This window comes from Ochotona curzoniae, unplaced genomic scaffold (genome assembly GCF_017591425.1).
Source record: "Ochotona curzoniae isolate NIBS_2020 unplaced genomic scaffold, NIBS_Ocur_1.0 contig_3432, whole genome shotgun sequence".
Taxonomy (NCBI): domain Eukaryota; kingdom Metazoa; phylum Chordata; class Mammalia; order Lagomorpha; family Ochotonidae; genus Ochotona; species Ochotona curzoniae.
The window spans coordinates 8,244,169-8,259,931 of record NW_024465859.1 but is presented as its reverse complement, the minus strand read 5'-3'; the positions used below and the strand labels follow the sequence as shown (position 1 = coordinate 8,259,931).

General features: G+C 41.7%; 1 pseudogene; it reads right to left on the bottom strand.

The window, feature by feature from the left end:
- Positions 1–973: 973 nt before the first annotated feature.
- On the bottom strand, positions 974–1,359 carry LOC121156522 (annotated as a pseudogene).
- Positions 1,360–15,763: the final 14,404 nt, after the last annotated feature.

The window sequence follows — 15,763 nt, the reverse complement described above, 5'->3', positions numbered from 1 at the left end:
GAGGCTAATAGTTGTTTAGTTATTTTCTATGGTCTGTAAATGGTCTAGAGTCTGAATTGGTGCCCAAGGCTTCCTTCTTCAGAGACCATAGAAACTCATATATTACCTTACATATTTGATACCACCACATTACACCCTTGTTGGCCTTTCCTTCCAAAGCATTTTGATGGATTTAAAACTTCCTAAGGTTATACTTGTCCTGCTTTTCACAATTGACTATTTTTTTTTACTGAGCCCTTAAAATGAATGCATGCTTTGTTTTATCTTACTTTTTAAAGTGTTGGATGATTTAAACAATTTAGTTTGACCTAAGAAAGCATGCAGTATCTCTATAGTCCTTTATAGTACAGATGTAAATGCCAGAAACTCAAAGTCCCCTCACTTGGCCCCCACCTCTTGCAGCTTTTGATTCTTATCCTCATCCAGATAGAGTCAAAGAAATCAGCATATTTTCTTCCTCCTTGGCATTGTGAAGGCCAGTAAACTAGATTGCATCAATAGGAGACTGAGATTACAAAAGACATAGGTTCAAGTGAAAAGGAGAGAGGGAGGGAGGAAGAGAGAAAGAGAGATAGTTGTTGAAGAATTTCTAGGGTTACTTTAAAGCCTTTTCCCACCCAGGATTTTGTCTGTATAACAATGACCTGCTGAGATTTTTTAAGCATTCACTTCATTCATTGAAAAGAAAAGATGATGGCAGGTGCAGAAAAATTGTTGCTTAAAAAAATACACAGATTTGTCCATGCAGTTTACACCAGTGTGGCATAAAATGGTGACATTATAAACTTTTCACACAAGACAGAAAAATGTTATTTAGCTTTCTGACTGATTTTGTTGTAATTTGCTAATATTCCCATTTGTATGTATAAATAATCCTTCATTTCCTCCACAATAAGAGGATTCTTTTTTTTTTAAATAAAATCTTCATTCTAGATGATATTTTCATAAATAGGATGAAAAAGGTTTATATCTTGAGACCATTATCCAGGTGATTTATACTATAAATGACTTCCATGGACATTAGTTTCTGAATGTCACTGGAATATTTTCTACATGTTGGTGGGAAGCTTCTGAAATCTTAGTAGGAATTCCAGTTTTCCTGAAATCCCTTTCCTTCAGGTACTCCACTTTGCATTGTTCATAAAAGGCTGGATCTTTACAGTATGTAGTTAAACATTCTTTCCAAATGCAGAATTTTCTTTCTGATGTTTTACTATCATAAGGAGTCCAGATTCCTTGCAATATTTGGTAAAATCCTGAACTTGTTCAGAACACCTCTCTTTGGCTGTTTCATTATTTTAAGGATCAAAACATCTTTTTTAACAGTCAGAGATGCTGCTCTGCAGAGTTGAGCACCATCTCAGCAGGGAGAAGAAGATTCTTTTAAGAAATAATTTTAAATCCCGCTTTTCTTAATAAAAGCTAAAAATTTTAATTACTGGGGCCAGTGTCCTAGCATTAGCAGGCTAAGCCTCTGCCTATGGTGACACCATCCCATATGGGTGATGGTTGGAGTCCTGACTCCACTTCCAATTCAGTTCCGTACTAATGGTTTGGGAAAGCAGTAGAAAATAACTCAAGTCCTTGGGCCCCTGCAACCACATGGGAGACTCAGAGTAAGATCCTGTCTCCTGGCTTTAGATGCACAGAAATTCAGCTTGTTGTGGCCATCTGGGGAGTGAACCAGCAATGGACATTCTCTCTCCCTGTGTCTCCTCATCTCTATAACTCTTTCAAATAAAATTAAAATAAATCTTTATAAAATATTTAATTACTATGATAAGGATAATCAAATGTTTCTGATAGTTATCAAGCAACCTGGGAAATAAAAACATAATCTTGCTTCTTATAGAATGCTTATTTTGTCAATAGATTTAAAAAATAAATACAATTATCCATTTTTTATAGGTTTCCTTTAGTTCCAAATGTCAAGGGTGACAATGTTTGACCATTATTTATGATAGTTTATCCAGAATGTGGTATCTGAGTTTTAATCTATCATACTTTATCTTCACAAGAGCTTTATGACAGTCACTGGTTTGATTTCTGCTGAAATGATAAGAAAGTTAAGGATCAGGAGATTTATAAAATTGTCCCAAAGTCATACAGTTAGTAAAGCAACAGAGTCAGGATTTAAATCCTCAGCATAGAATATGAAAAGTGTACTGTCACATGGATGGCCTCTCCAACAATCATTGTCAATGATTTGTTTTATATAGCAAACATGTTTTGGAACTGACAATGTGATATTGTTCCTGGAAAGTATTCATGTTTAAACATCCTTCTACCTCCTAAGCACCAACTTTAGCCACCAACCTGATCTGATGGCTTCTATCTTGAAAATATAGACTGCATGCACAAAGATTACCAAGCAAGACCTTTCATTATCTATCTGAAGTAGTAAAACAATGTTTTTAAATTTATTTTTGTTTGAAAGTCAGAGTTACAGAGAAGGAGAGAAAGAGATCTTAAAGATCTTAAACTCACTGGTTTACTCCCCAAATGGCTACCATAGCAGGATCTAGCCTGGTCCAAAGCTAAGAGCCAGAAGCTTCTTCTAGGTCTCCCACATAGGAGTAGGAGCCCAAGGAATTGAGCTATCCTCCACTGCTTTCCCAGGGTATCAGCAGGGAGCTGGATCGGAAGTGGAGTAGCTGGGAAATGAAGTGCTACTCATACAGGATGCCAGTACCACACGAGAAGGATAAGCCAACCATGCTATGGTGTTGAACAGCTGTGAAAAACTTTTGCAAAGAGAATTTGATTGTCCTGGTCAGAGCTAGTATGTTTTATAACTTATTTATAATGCCTTTGAAAAGATATTTGTTACCAAATCGTGTATTCTCATAAAATTAAAGTTCTGCTTTCTTTGTGATAAAATAGTGAAAATACTGATTTTTTTATTATTAGACTGTTCTTTATAAGAGATTAAAAAGGATTTTTCTCTACTTTTTGTGTATCTATGTGAATAGCAACAAATTTGGTATTTGATAGAATAAGTTTCTGAGCTTTATTTTTACTTTATTGTGTGCTTGATTATTTAAGAAAGCTACTGTTTCTTCTTTAGTATATGGAAGGTAAGCAAGACTGGACATCACCAGAATACCCTCATCCTAGATGCAGAGCTGTGAGACACTTCACTAGTGTCCAAGATATGTCCTCCACCAACATTTTAGAATCCACTGATTAACAGTGGACTAGACACCTGAATTTTAATGCAAGCTTTTATTTTAGTATTTCTCTTTGCTATTGCAGGCAGTCCTCTTCTAAGTTTCCTGATTTTAGAACTTAATTGGCTTTTGCCTCGATCTTTAAACAGGCAGAATAACTAGTTTAATAGAATAATGATAACAAGAAACCTTAAGATTTTTCTTGTGATGTGCTCAGGAGATTTACGGTTGCCTCTGAATTGCTCAGTGATGATTGATCGTGTGAATGACTGTCCTTGTCACTTGGGGGGAGACTAGTAATGTTGGCATTTCTTTGAGTCCTGTATTCAAGAAAAGGGCCAAGCAAGGTAAAACAACAAAAGACCATCCTGCCATTGAACATTGCATGTTAAGACTCATCTCATCCCTATAACGCCTTCTTAATCTGTATTAAAAAAAAATCTTAATTCCCTTCTTTTCTATGGAGGGGGATTTCCTTATTAGTGAATGTTTGGGATCAGAAAAGTCATCTTATCAATTCACTGGTGCTTTTTATTCCTCGTGTGAGTTCTTTCATCCTTAGACAGCTGATCATGGTCATTTTGCAGATGAGAACATTATATCGAAAACCTAAGTGACTGACTCCAAGCTCTAAGGCTAGTAATTTATGGGTATTTTCTGATAGCAGAGTCTGTGCTCTTAATCTGTATCCATATATCAGCATATCCAGTCATGTTTTTTTCACATATCACCTTCAACTTATGAATGAAATATTCAGTAACTTTTTCTTTGTTGATGAACATACTATTTTTAACTTCTAGCTTAGAGCAAGAGCCAAAATCCATCACTTGATGGTTATGCACAATTTTAAGTGAAAAAATTAAGTGTGTTATTAAATGTATTATTAATACAGAGGAAATCCTGAGCTTTGGAGCACAGGATTAGACCATTAACTATATGTGAGGCTACCTGAACATGTATGTGGCAAATAGAGTGTCTGTTTTGGTGCAAGAAGGTTAAAGTTTATAGTCTTTCACAGTATACGTTTTCTATGAAATTTTTGAAGATCCCTGGTATGTATGAATTTCAGTGTTTTTTTTGAATCATAATAAACTGATTCTTTAATTCCATTTTCAGTGACTTCTCTGACATAGTATCCTAGATTACTGGCAACAGAAGACCTTGTCAACTGGTGCTCTCTTAAAGATGCACCAAATTGTACTTGATTTTGAGATGATAAAAATGATCTCAAGTTATTACATAACAAGCCTACTGCTGTGCATGTTGATCCTAAATCTTGATCATATACTGTTATTTTGTTTTGTAAAAGATGGTATAAGGATCTTTAATACTTTAATACTTTTTTCATTTTTCAGGTAGTCTTCAGCTGCAATATCTTCACATTTTATTACCAACTTATTTCTGCAACACATTTATAAGTCACAATAAGTGTTTAGCTCCTTTGTTCTTTTTTTTTTTTTTTTTTCTCAACAGGAACCCGAACAACAACAACAACAAAATACTAAAAAATCAAGATATTACTTTAAAGAGTTGCCCTTACATTTTTGGCAATGTAATAGTCTAAAATAATTGCTGGAGTGCTCTGCCACTCAAAAATGACTCTCAGTGCTTTTAACTAACATAGAAGAATGTGCATGTGAAACTATTTTAAGATGAAAGAAGTGGTTTGATATTGTCTTAAAAATAACTTTAATTGGGACCCAAGTCAATTTTATCACACTCTTATTCCAATGATCTGCCTTTAAGTGGGGGGAAAAGATTTAGTATGCTTAGTAAAACATCAGGGAATGCCAGAATGTCTTAAAGAGACCTGCTGTTGTTTAGAAAACTGCCTGAACAATTCCCATCTGCAAGTGGTTATTTATTACCTAGTTATTTTTAGATTTTTTTTTTTTTTTTTTTTGGATGCAGCTCTCACAGTAGCCTCTGGGTGTATTTTCTGAGTTTAATAATTAGCATTCCCAGTGTAGCTTACAAACAACATAGAAGACAACATAAACACAGGATGCATTCACATACCTCAGCACGTAGTCATACACAAACAGGTGAGTGATGTTATCTGTTATCCAATGTATCAGCCAGAGAGATGGTCTGATCATTTCTGAAAAGACAAGAATCTAGGCTGGGCACTTGCGCTTCCTACATCCTATGTTGTAGTGCCTGAGTTCAATTTCTGTTTTTTTTTTTTTTTTATCCTGATTCCAGGATCTACTAACATGTACCCTGAAAGTGAAAATGTAATTTTGGTTCCTACCATTAATATGATAGGCCTAAATTCAGCCCCCAGTTTCCAGATTTAGCCTTTTCTGGTCCCAGCCTTTGTGGCATTATGGGCATTTGAGGAGTGAACCAGCAGATACAGGTTATTTGTGTTCATTCTTGATCAGATGAAAAACAATTAAAAATCTTAAGTATCTGACTATAATCAAGGAGTTACTTCTTTGTTCATGGATAATGGTTTCTTTGTGGCTTGTGCCTTGTGCCTATAACTTTTAATGAGGTTGTAAAATGTTTATACTGTAGAAATGAAGTTATTAGCTCTGAAACACAGAAAGAGAGCCAACATAACTACAAATTTTCATTTAGCACCATGTACTGATTCCCAGAAAAATCAATTGTAAAATAGCTTACATAAACCCTAATGTTCAATGTGTAAATTGTTAAGCTAGATAGATACAACACTGGGAGAATCTGCCATAAATATGAGTATGGAAAGTCTCCCAAGATTTTAAGCAATCAGACATATTACTGTCAGAATTGATGTACTAGACTCAAGTTAGCCTCTATTTAGAAAATTTCATCCCCTTTGCATTCATCCATCAATCCAGAGAAGTGACTTTCTTTTGGGATATCAATTATTTCAGCCATTAAACTTGACTTAAGGAGCCTGGCTTAAAAACAGGAGCTTAATCAATTAAGAGTATTCCTTTTGGAAAATTTTAGGTAAGGATATGAAGGAGAGTTGAAGTAAAAGATACGAAACAATGGGATTTAGTTACCTATTATGTGAACACTTTAAGAAGATATGAGAATTCAAAGACTCAGAGCTGAATGAGAAATCAGTGAAAGGGAGAGAGGGGGAAAGTGTGGGTAGAAACATGGAGATAGAGTGGTGCTGCCTATTAACTTATCAACTGGTTTGTCTTTGAATGCGCCCTCAGCTCTTTACTGGACTCCTTCATAATCTATCTTTACCACTGCTGTATATGAACTAACTTGAACTGCTTTCTATTTCTTGCTGCCCATAAAACTCGCAATAAAAACACAAGTTGTAACAGAACATGGCATATCTTGACCTTCAGAAAATAGGTATTACCAGGCCTGATAAAGAAATCTCTGCCTACATTTACAAATCAGGACAATTGGGGCTAGCAATTCCCACTGCCTCGTAGGTGAATGAGTGGTTCCAGTACCATATTATTACTTGGCAGGAGGATTAAATACCTTTTAGTTCCCAGAAAATCCTTCAAGGGGCTGGAGTTGTGGCAGAGTTGGTTAGTTCACTGCTTATAATGCTAACAGCCCATGTTGGAGCTCCTGTTCAAGACCTGGTTGCTCTGGTTCAAATACATCTCACTGCTAGTGTGCCTGGGAAGGCAGTGAATGATGGCCCGAGTGCTCGGATCCTGGACAGTTACATGGGAGACCAGAAGGAATTCCACACTCTTGGCTTCTGACTAGCTCATTCTCAGCTTTGGTAAACATTTAAGTGAAGCAGAGGATGGAGGGTTTCTTTCTCTATTGTTGTCACTCTTTCAAATAAATAAATCCTTTTTAAAAAGCATAAAAAACAAACAAGCAAAAATGCAAAACAATCATTCCTAGGCAGCAGTTTGATAAATTTCCAGTTCAATGTCAAAATTTTCTAAGGAAAAATATCCACATAGATATAATCTAATTTTCACAGTGTTTTAAGTTGTCCTGATAAAATACTCTAGACTTTCTGGCTTAAACAATAAAAATGTGTTTCCTCATGGTTCTGGAGGATCAGAAATCCCCAGATTAAGATGCTGGTGCTTGCCAAAATGATTTCATTCTTTTTTTTTCAAAGATTTATTTATTTTTATTGCAAGTCAGATATACAGAGAGAAGGAGAGACAGAGAGGAAGATCTTGCATCCAATGATTCACTCTCCAAGTGACTGCAATGGCTGGTGCTATGTCAGTCCAAAGCCAGGAGCCAGGAACCTCCTCCAGGTTTCCCACACAGGTACAGGATTCCAAGGAATGGGCTATCCTGGATTGCTTTCCCAGGCTGTCGCCCCCTCCCAGCAGTGGCGACACTAAAAGGACAAGGCATGCTCTTGAGGGTCCGGGAAAAGCCGGAACCGCAACCGGAACCCTCACTGCCAAAAGCGGCTGCATTTAAATCCTTATCTCTGGTGCTCCTGTCCCCATTGGTCTAAGCTTTCCTCCCTGCTTCGCCATACTGTTCTTACTGCTCCTGTACTGCTTCTGTATCCCTCTCTGATGCTTTTCCTCCCCATACGCCTTAGCTTTCCTCTGCTGCTTCTCCAGCCTTCTCTCTGCCACCCTTCTTTGTTCTTGTACCCGTTTTCTGCTTCTTTTCTCCATTCTTGTCCCCGAACTTAGGTCTTAGTACTTCTCTACTGCTTTTCCAGCCCTCTGTCCACCACCCTTATTCCCGCTCACCTGTCTGTCATTCTTTCCCCAGTCTTTCTCCTTGTCGCCTCCCAGTCTTTCTCCTCGTCACCCCGCAGTCTTTCCCCGTCGTGGTCGGCTGTCTGTCTTAGTCGTTCGTTCCTTCATCCATAGTTGTCGTCATCCATGGTCCCCTCCTAGCTTTTACTGGCTACTTTTATATCTTTCTCCAACCAATCACTTCTCCCCTTGAGTCTACTTGGTGCTGATAGGCCAGTAGCAATGACATAATCACAGCGGGGGCATTAGCCTATCCCTGTGACTTCCTGTTTACCTGCTGGTGAGACCAACCCTGCCTCCTGGCCCTGGGCCAGCCACCATTTTGCAGCAGCCCCTTCCCAATCCCAGGAGCGGTTTTAGCACCCCACTCCCCATACCACAAGCAGGGAACTGGATGGGAAGTGGGGCTGCCGGGATTAGAACCGGCACCCATATGGGATCCCAGCACACGTTCAAGGCAAGGACTTTAGCTATAGGCCACTGTACTGGGCCCAAATGGTTTTATTCTAAAGCCTCTTGTCTTAGGTTATGGGCAGCAGCCATCATGACCCCTTCTCTCTGTGTTCTGACTACAAGTATTCCCATCATGAGGTCACCCCTTCCTGACCTAACCTAATCACTTTCCAAATGTCCTATCACTACATATCATCATACTGAACTTAAAAGCTTCAAAATACACATTGGGACAAGAGTCACAAATATGAAGATTATGCAGATGATGAATTCTTGAAAATATAACTAAACTAAATCTATACTGGGCTTTTTTGGTCATAGAAAACCTGACTTTTTTCCTTTGCAGCCCACATTAATTCTATGTATCAGGAGACTAATGCTGTAGTTCCCAGTTTTACAGATAAGGAAATTGAAGCACAAAAAGATTATGTTACTGGAGGTTCTAAAACCAAGAAGTTAAAGAGAAAATCCTGCAACCTCAGGGTCTGGTCTCTAGTCCTTCAAGCTACTGAAGAGTCATTGCTCTTGTCACATATTTATTTTTTTCTAAAGGTTGATGTGCAATATTATGAATTCATTACACATATATAAATTCACTTTATATTTCAAACCTGAGTGTGTATACAAATTCAGAAAAAGGCTGCCTGTTTGCTGAAAACCATTGAAAGGAAATGGTAATGCTTGCACCCTCGTAGGAACCTCAAAGATAACAGCAAACGATTTCTGTGCTTGTTCAGAACCAGATGATTTGTAGTGCTAAAATAAATTGGAAGAGCTTCAAGTGTACATAAAACTGACGTGTGTGGTGCTGTTCTCCAGGCAGTGATGAAAAATCATGCTACCATCTTTATGACACTCATGCTCTCAGCTTTGTTTGTTTTGGCTTTTTGTTTTAAAATATATCATCTGGATAATCCCCAAAATTCTGTTTCTATTTTCACCCACAAGTGGAAAGAAGTAAGCAAAAACAGAAATACTTCCGAGTAAATTTTCTAGCTCACTGTACCCAGCAGAAATGTCTTTCGTGTGAAGACATCTTTGCAACAGCTTTGATCCTTGCTTTGAAAAGCATGTGCTCCACAGGTTCTTCTCATTTGAGCAAATCAGGAGAAAAGTTTGCCTACCGAAGGGCTAGCAGCCTGGTGGTGACACATAAACGATCTTATGCTGCAAGGGTAGAGAACCCGTATAACTTTGGTGAATGTCTATCCTTAAGGGTTGAAAGCTGCCGATCAAAATCAAAATGGGGAATAGAAGGAAGGAACCAGCTCATAAAAGAGAAAATCCAGCCCGTTTTCAGGTCACTGACCATCACTAAGCAGACCTATGGGGATTTTGGAATCCAGTTTGGAAAGAAGCATAGCATGACCTCTAGGTTTTATTAAAAGGTCTACCCTTAGGTATCTGAGAAAAAACACTTTGACACACATTATTAGTAGTTATTGCAAAAGACATAGGGTGGTGTCTGTAGAACAGAAATACTTTCCCATATGGAAACCATGCCTTGATTCACCTGTCCTGAGTTTGGTCTGATTAATGCCAACACACAAGGCTGTGAATGATTTTTATCTTTACAAAGCAGGTACTTCATTTTCAGTGAGCCTCTACAACTGCCCTATTTCCTAACCACATATAAGGAGCACAGAACAAAGACATGAAAGGATAATTCTACTTTACTTTTTTATAACTTTTATCAAAAGAAAGAATAAATCTCAATAGCAGTGCCATGCACCTCACTGGTAGAACACTGTTAAAGCCTGTTACAAACACTAATACAGTGCAATTAAAGAGAGGCCTTTTTTTTCTTTGATTTACTCACACAAGGGTTATGCCAATTTAATTTCAAGCACCTGGCTTCTGAGATCCATTCACAGCGAGGAGACTTGGACCTAAGTTCTTTTAGCAATCTCTGCAGCTGCTGATCTGGCCTCATCCAGGGGAGGGTATTCTACGCAGGAGCTACATCTACTCTGTGTGTAGAGTTGGCAAATGGTTGAGAATTCTTTCGGTATTTATTCACAAACTCTGGGTAGAGAATGACATGTTTGAGTTCATAATTGCTGCTTCACTTTTTATTCCATATTGGCTCCTGCCAGACTGGAATCAGGGACTTTGATATGGGATGTGAGTTTTGTAACCTGTGGACTAACTTACTGTGCCACATCACCTGGCCCTTTGCTTTTCCTTTTCACCTCCAGTGGGTCTTTTGAATGAAATTCCTTTGGCCCCAAGAACTTTTCATCACAATTGAAATTAAGTGCTTCTTGTCCCTGCCCCTTGTGGGAAGCCCTTTAGATTCTACTGCATGAATATTTTGACCTATCTTTCTGTTTTTGGATTGCAAGTATGTACTGAGGGCAGACAGCCCATCTCCCTGCATACCGAGCCTGACACAGAGCTATGGTCAGTGTCTCCAGGGCAGATGCTTTTCACTGTTATCTACATGTTGTGTCTAATCCAAAATTTTAACCTAGAATTCCAAACCCCCAGCAAATTATATTGGGATGTGGGATTTGGAGAAGTTAATGCCCATGAAACACATACTAAAGAGAAATGAATTGCAGTTTTCATCATGTGAGTAACCTGTCATAAGAAGCAATCTGTGAATGAGGAAATGGGTCTTTATCACACAATAATTCTTCCAGAATAATCATCTTGGATTCCCCAGGCTCTAGACTGATGAAGGATAAATTTTGGTTGTTTACAACCTACCCAGTTTATGGCATTTTTGTTGTAATACCCTGAAAGGGCCATGCATTCGCTTTAGTAAAAAAGTAAATATGGGGCCCGGCGCGGTGGCGCAAGTGGTTAAAGGTCCTCGCCTTGCACGCCCGGGATCCCATATGGGCGCCGGTTCTAATCCCGGCAGCCCCGCTTCCCTTCCAGCTCCCTGCCTGTGGCCTGGGAAAGCAGTTGAGGACAGCCCAAAGCTTTGGGAACCTGCACCCGCGTGGGAGACCCGGAAGAGGCTCCTGGCTTCGGATCGGCATAGTATCGACCCGTTGCGCTCACTTGGGGAGTGAATCATCGGATGGAAGATCTTCCTCTCTGTCTCTCCTCTCTGTATATCCACCTTTCCAATAACAAAATAATAAAAATAAATCTTTAAAAAAAAAAAAAAAGTAAATATGTTCTTCTGATGTCTTCAGACCTGAACAGTTACTAGCATGCCTAAGATAAAATATGAAATAGTAATAAAGAAGTCACTGAAAACCTCATTTACAAGAAATAAACCAAGTGATTCACATTTTATAAGGAGCTATGGGCTGTTCAGGACATTTGCATTCACAAATTTGAGAGTGGAGGCATAGAACTGAGGCATTTCCAACATTCATCATTTGGAAGCAGGGGTAAGCATTCTTTTATATCTCTTCAACAGATTCACTGAAGTCTCTTGGCAAATGAAAGACTCTTTCATTATTTATCTGCATTCTACCATGGGTCCAGTACAGTGTCAGTTGCTTGGGATAGTACACCTGTTCGCAGTGAGGTACACCAGGATGGTTAGGGTGACAGAGGAGGAGGAAAGAAGAGAACATTGCAATTCACTATACACCACAGTCATCAAAGAGAACAAAAACATTTATAATGGACTTAGTTTGTATCCCATAGGGCCTCTCAGACTGCTTTGCACAAAGAAAAACCTGCTGCCCTTCACCTCTTTTTAAATAAACAAAGTCTGCACAGTGTGGTCTGGAGCACTGGTGCTGCCACTGACTGAATTCAAAGTCAATGACAAATTATTTGTGGTAAAAGTTGCATTCAGGGAAGGGAGGCTTAAAGAATTTTGAAGGGTTGATAACAAAGTCAAAAGAATAATTCTCCCTCTCCAAAGCAGCAACTGTTAGGACTAACACAAGGTATAGTGTTGACTACAAGTAAGTCATCTGTTGGCATTCATTTAAGAGTCTCTAGGAATCTCAGAGAGATTCTCTCCTAGGAGAGAGAGAGAGAGAGAGAGAGAGAGAGAGAGAGAGAGAGAGAGAGAGATGGGGGCGGGGAACAAATGGAAGGGGCTGGAAGAGGGAGGTACTTTTCTGATTGACCTAGCCTCTCCAGTTGTTTCTGGTCCTCTCTGGCACAATCTTTTCTAAGTCTCACCATTATCCAAGCATATCTCTCCTTTCCTAGAGAATCTTGGCTTGCCTCCCCCAGATTAGAGGTTGTTTCATTGTTTGCACTCTAGAGCCACCTTTGCTTTGTAATCTGTGCTTTGTATTGCTTTTGTATTCGTCTGTGGTCAATAGGTTGGTCAAATGAACTCAGGACCTGCGATACAATCACTAACATGATCCATACTGCAGACTCAGGTGTTTAAGGCCTATTTCTACATAAAGCTGTGCAAGTTACTTACCCACTGTAAGCTTCAGTCTCCTTTTCTGTAAAATTGAGATAATAGTACCAACCACAGAAAATGCTTAGCAAATCAAATAGTCAATACTCATGTGAAGAACTTAGAACAGACCCAATTACCAGGTGGATACTCCATGAGCGTTGCTGCCTTGATTAAATCTTGAGTGAATAGTTGTTGCATAGCCTAAGTGATAATTTCCTATGAGTGCAGTATTGCTGTGCTTCAGCAATTCAACTGCTGAAATTCAATAATTTACATTCGTGATATTTAAGAAATGTAAACAAATAGAGTTTTAGAGTTCTAAGGGACAAGATAAGAACAAGTAGCAAATGTCATAAAGAATCATAGCTTTTTTAAAGTTCTAATGTGATTCAATTAAAACGTCCATGCTTGAGTGTAACTCTCATCTTTAGTACATTATCCGATCTTTCTTTCATTCCCTGAAAGCATGCCATAGCAGCTCCAGACTGATTACACAAACTGCTTTTGGGAAACCAGTTCTAAGATGCTGGTGCCCTCAGCACTGCCTTTTACCACTCCAAGACACAGCCTCCCAATCAGTCACCAGTGACCAGTTAGTTACCTGCTTTCGGTATGTGAAAACCTGCATGGTGACTGCCACACAGTGCTGGAATAGAGATGAGTTATGGCCAGGATACACGGGATGCTTTCACTTTGGGAGAAACCTGCCCTCTGCTCCCTGGATTGAACTGCAGCAGGGAAGGAATTGAGACACAGGTTCTCTTTAGAGCGGGTCTGCTGGCGCCTTTCACTGCCTGCAGCTTTGGAAACTGGGAGTCACAGGTGAATGTATTTACACCACAAATCCCCGCTGCATTAGTTGGAAGAAGTCAAGAAAATAAGGCCCCCATAGGTGTTCTGTTTGTCCTTATGTAGTCATTTTCAAAGGCAGAACAAAAAGAAAAGATCACTCCTCTGGGTGCCCCTTTGCCCAATGAGCAGCAGCTAGATGAGTGAGCTTAGGACATATCTATAATTCAGTTCGGGAATAATTCCCTGAATAATTAATTGAACGTCACAAAAGAAGGAGGCCCAACTGGGCCTTCGAACAAAGCTGCCTGCCAAGGACAACAGTGGCCGCCCCAGAGCCAACCGACCGGCAAAGGTCGGATTTGCTCCAGTAGCCGGGCGAGCTCAGACACTGCTTGCTTGTCCCTTTAGGGGAAACTGGGAGAGATGCCCAAAGACAGGGTCGCCACCTGGGCTTTGGTGGCATGTGTGTTGGTGGGGAGAGGCAGAGGGGGAGTTGGGAGAAAGCGCCTCTGTCTCTAGCTCTTGCTCTCTCTCTCGCTGTGTGTTGTGTGAGTGCGAATTCGCAAATCTTTGTCTCGGTGTATGTGTGGGAATTACATATTTTAGATCCAGGTCCAGAGGCATTTCAGAAGCTTGCCTCTTAATAAACAACTTCTGAGTCCATTTCAGGGTACGAACGACTTCCCCACCCCTATTACTTGCATTGGAGGTGGGAGGTGGTGGAGATATCACCACTAAGATAGAGACCTCCTGCAAGCCGGCTAAACCACCACGGTGCTAGTCCTACTTCATTATGCAGCAACAGCTTCTCCCAGAGCTCCTCCCCTGCCTTTCCAAGACCCTGGCCCGGGGTCCACCTTGCAACCTGTTCCTAGCGCTCCAACTCTCCTCTAGTCCTTGGACTTCTGCCTTCAGTGTGCCCCTCCTAGCCCGGGCATTCTTTGCATTTCTCCAACTGTTAATCCACCGAGTCCAATACCTGTTTAACGTCTGCCTCCTCTGCGCCCCAGTGACTTTATCCCGGACCTCAGGACGACACATCCGTGCGTGCAAGCAAGCCGGAGCCTGGAAGCAATCCCAGGCGGAGGCATGGCTCTTAGTCGCTGGCCTCTCCAGAGAGGCATAGGGGCTCCAAACCCGCTGCCAGGGGCTGCGGAGGACTGTCCAGGCAACGAGTGATGTCCAGAGAGCGGTTTAGGGAGAGGAGAGGACGACCCAGGACACCCCGTTGGGGCAACTGCTTCTCCCGTCAAGGGCCTCCCTCTCAACCTCTTTGGGGACTTGCGCGCGCTGCCGTCAGGACCCCCATCCCAGCTCCAGTGGTGGCCACTTTTCCCTCTGCGGTTTGCACCTTTCCTTCGGGATTGACAGCCAAGGGCTCCTGGAACATCTCCCAGAGCCTGGGCGTAGGGGGCAGCCGGGCCCAGGGAGGGGAGCCACGGCTTCGTGACTGCGCGCGCCCCGCTGCGCCGTGAGACGCCCCCCCAACCCCAAGCGGCGAACGTCCCGCCCCCGGCGCGCCTGGGCCCGCCCCCCGCGCGCCCGCGGCCGGGGAGGCGTGTGCTGCTCCCGCAGCCGCGAGCGAGCGAGCGCGCCAGCCTGCCAGCCAGCCAGCCAGCCTGCCAGCCAGCCAGCCAGGGATGCTTGCTGGAGCAGCAATTCGGGGCTGAACAAGTGAGCGCTGCTGTCTAGGATTTTGTTGCTTTTCTCGGGTGGGGGTGTGGGGAGATCTGGACTTGGTTTCCCTGACAAGCCCTTCTGGGTGACCTGCAGAGGAACCAAGATCCTGGGGTTTTCCTTGGGGGCAATCCTAACCCTTTACTTCCCCTGGGCTCCAGCAGCGCAGACTCTGTGCCCCTTCCCTATCCGCCCCCGCCCTCCACCCCCACCTTGGGCAGGACACAGAACTTGTTCCCTGGATATTTTGCAACCTGCACCTGCCGCACCGGAGTGATTTCCATTTACCGCCTGGGAGACCTTTCTGTCCCCACCCCCAGCTGTTGGAGCTCGAGGGGAGCAATAACAAACCTGCGGAGGGGGAAGATTTTCTTTATTTTTATTTTGATGTTTCGCTCCGCCTGGGAACGGTAAGTATTGATACCTTTCCTGTCTCTCCTGCACCCTCCTCTTGTGCCTGTCAAGAAGCAGTGGGCATTTGAGGGATAAATAATATCGGAATTGTGACAGAAGGGCATGAATGGAAGGTGGTTAAAAATAAACTAGGAGGTGGGAGAGGGGAGGTGCAGATGCGGCGCTGCGCTCCAGGGGGCCAGCCCCCAGGGATGGGGGAGTGCACCCTGCTTACTGAGTCCAAGCGAGCGGGAACCCAGGTCCCGAGGCGAGGGCACGAT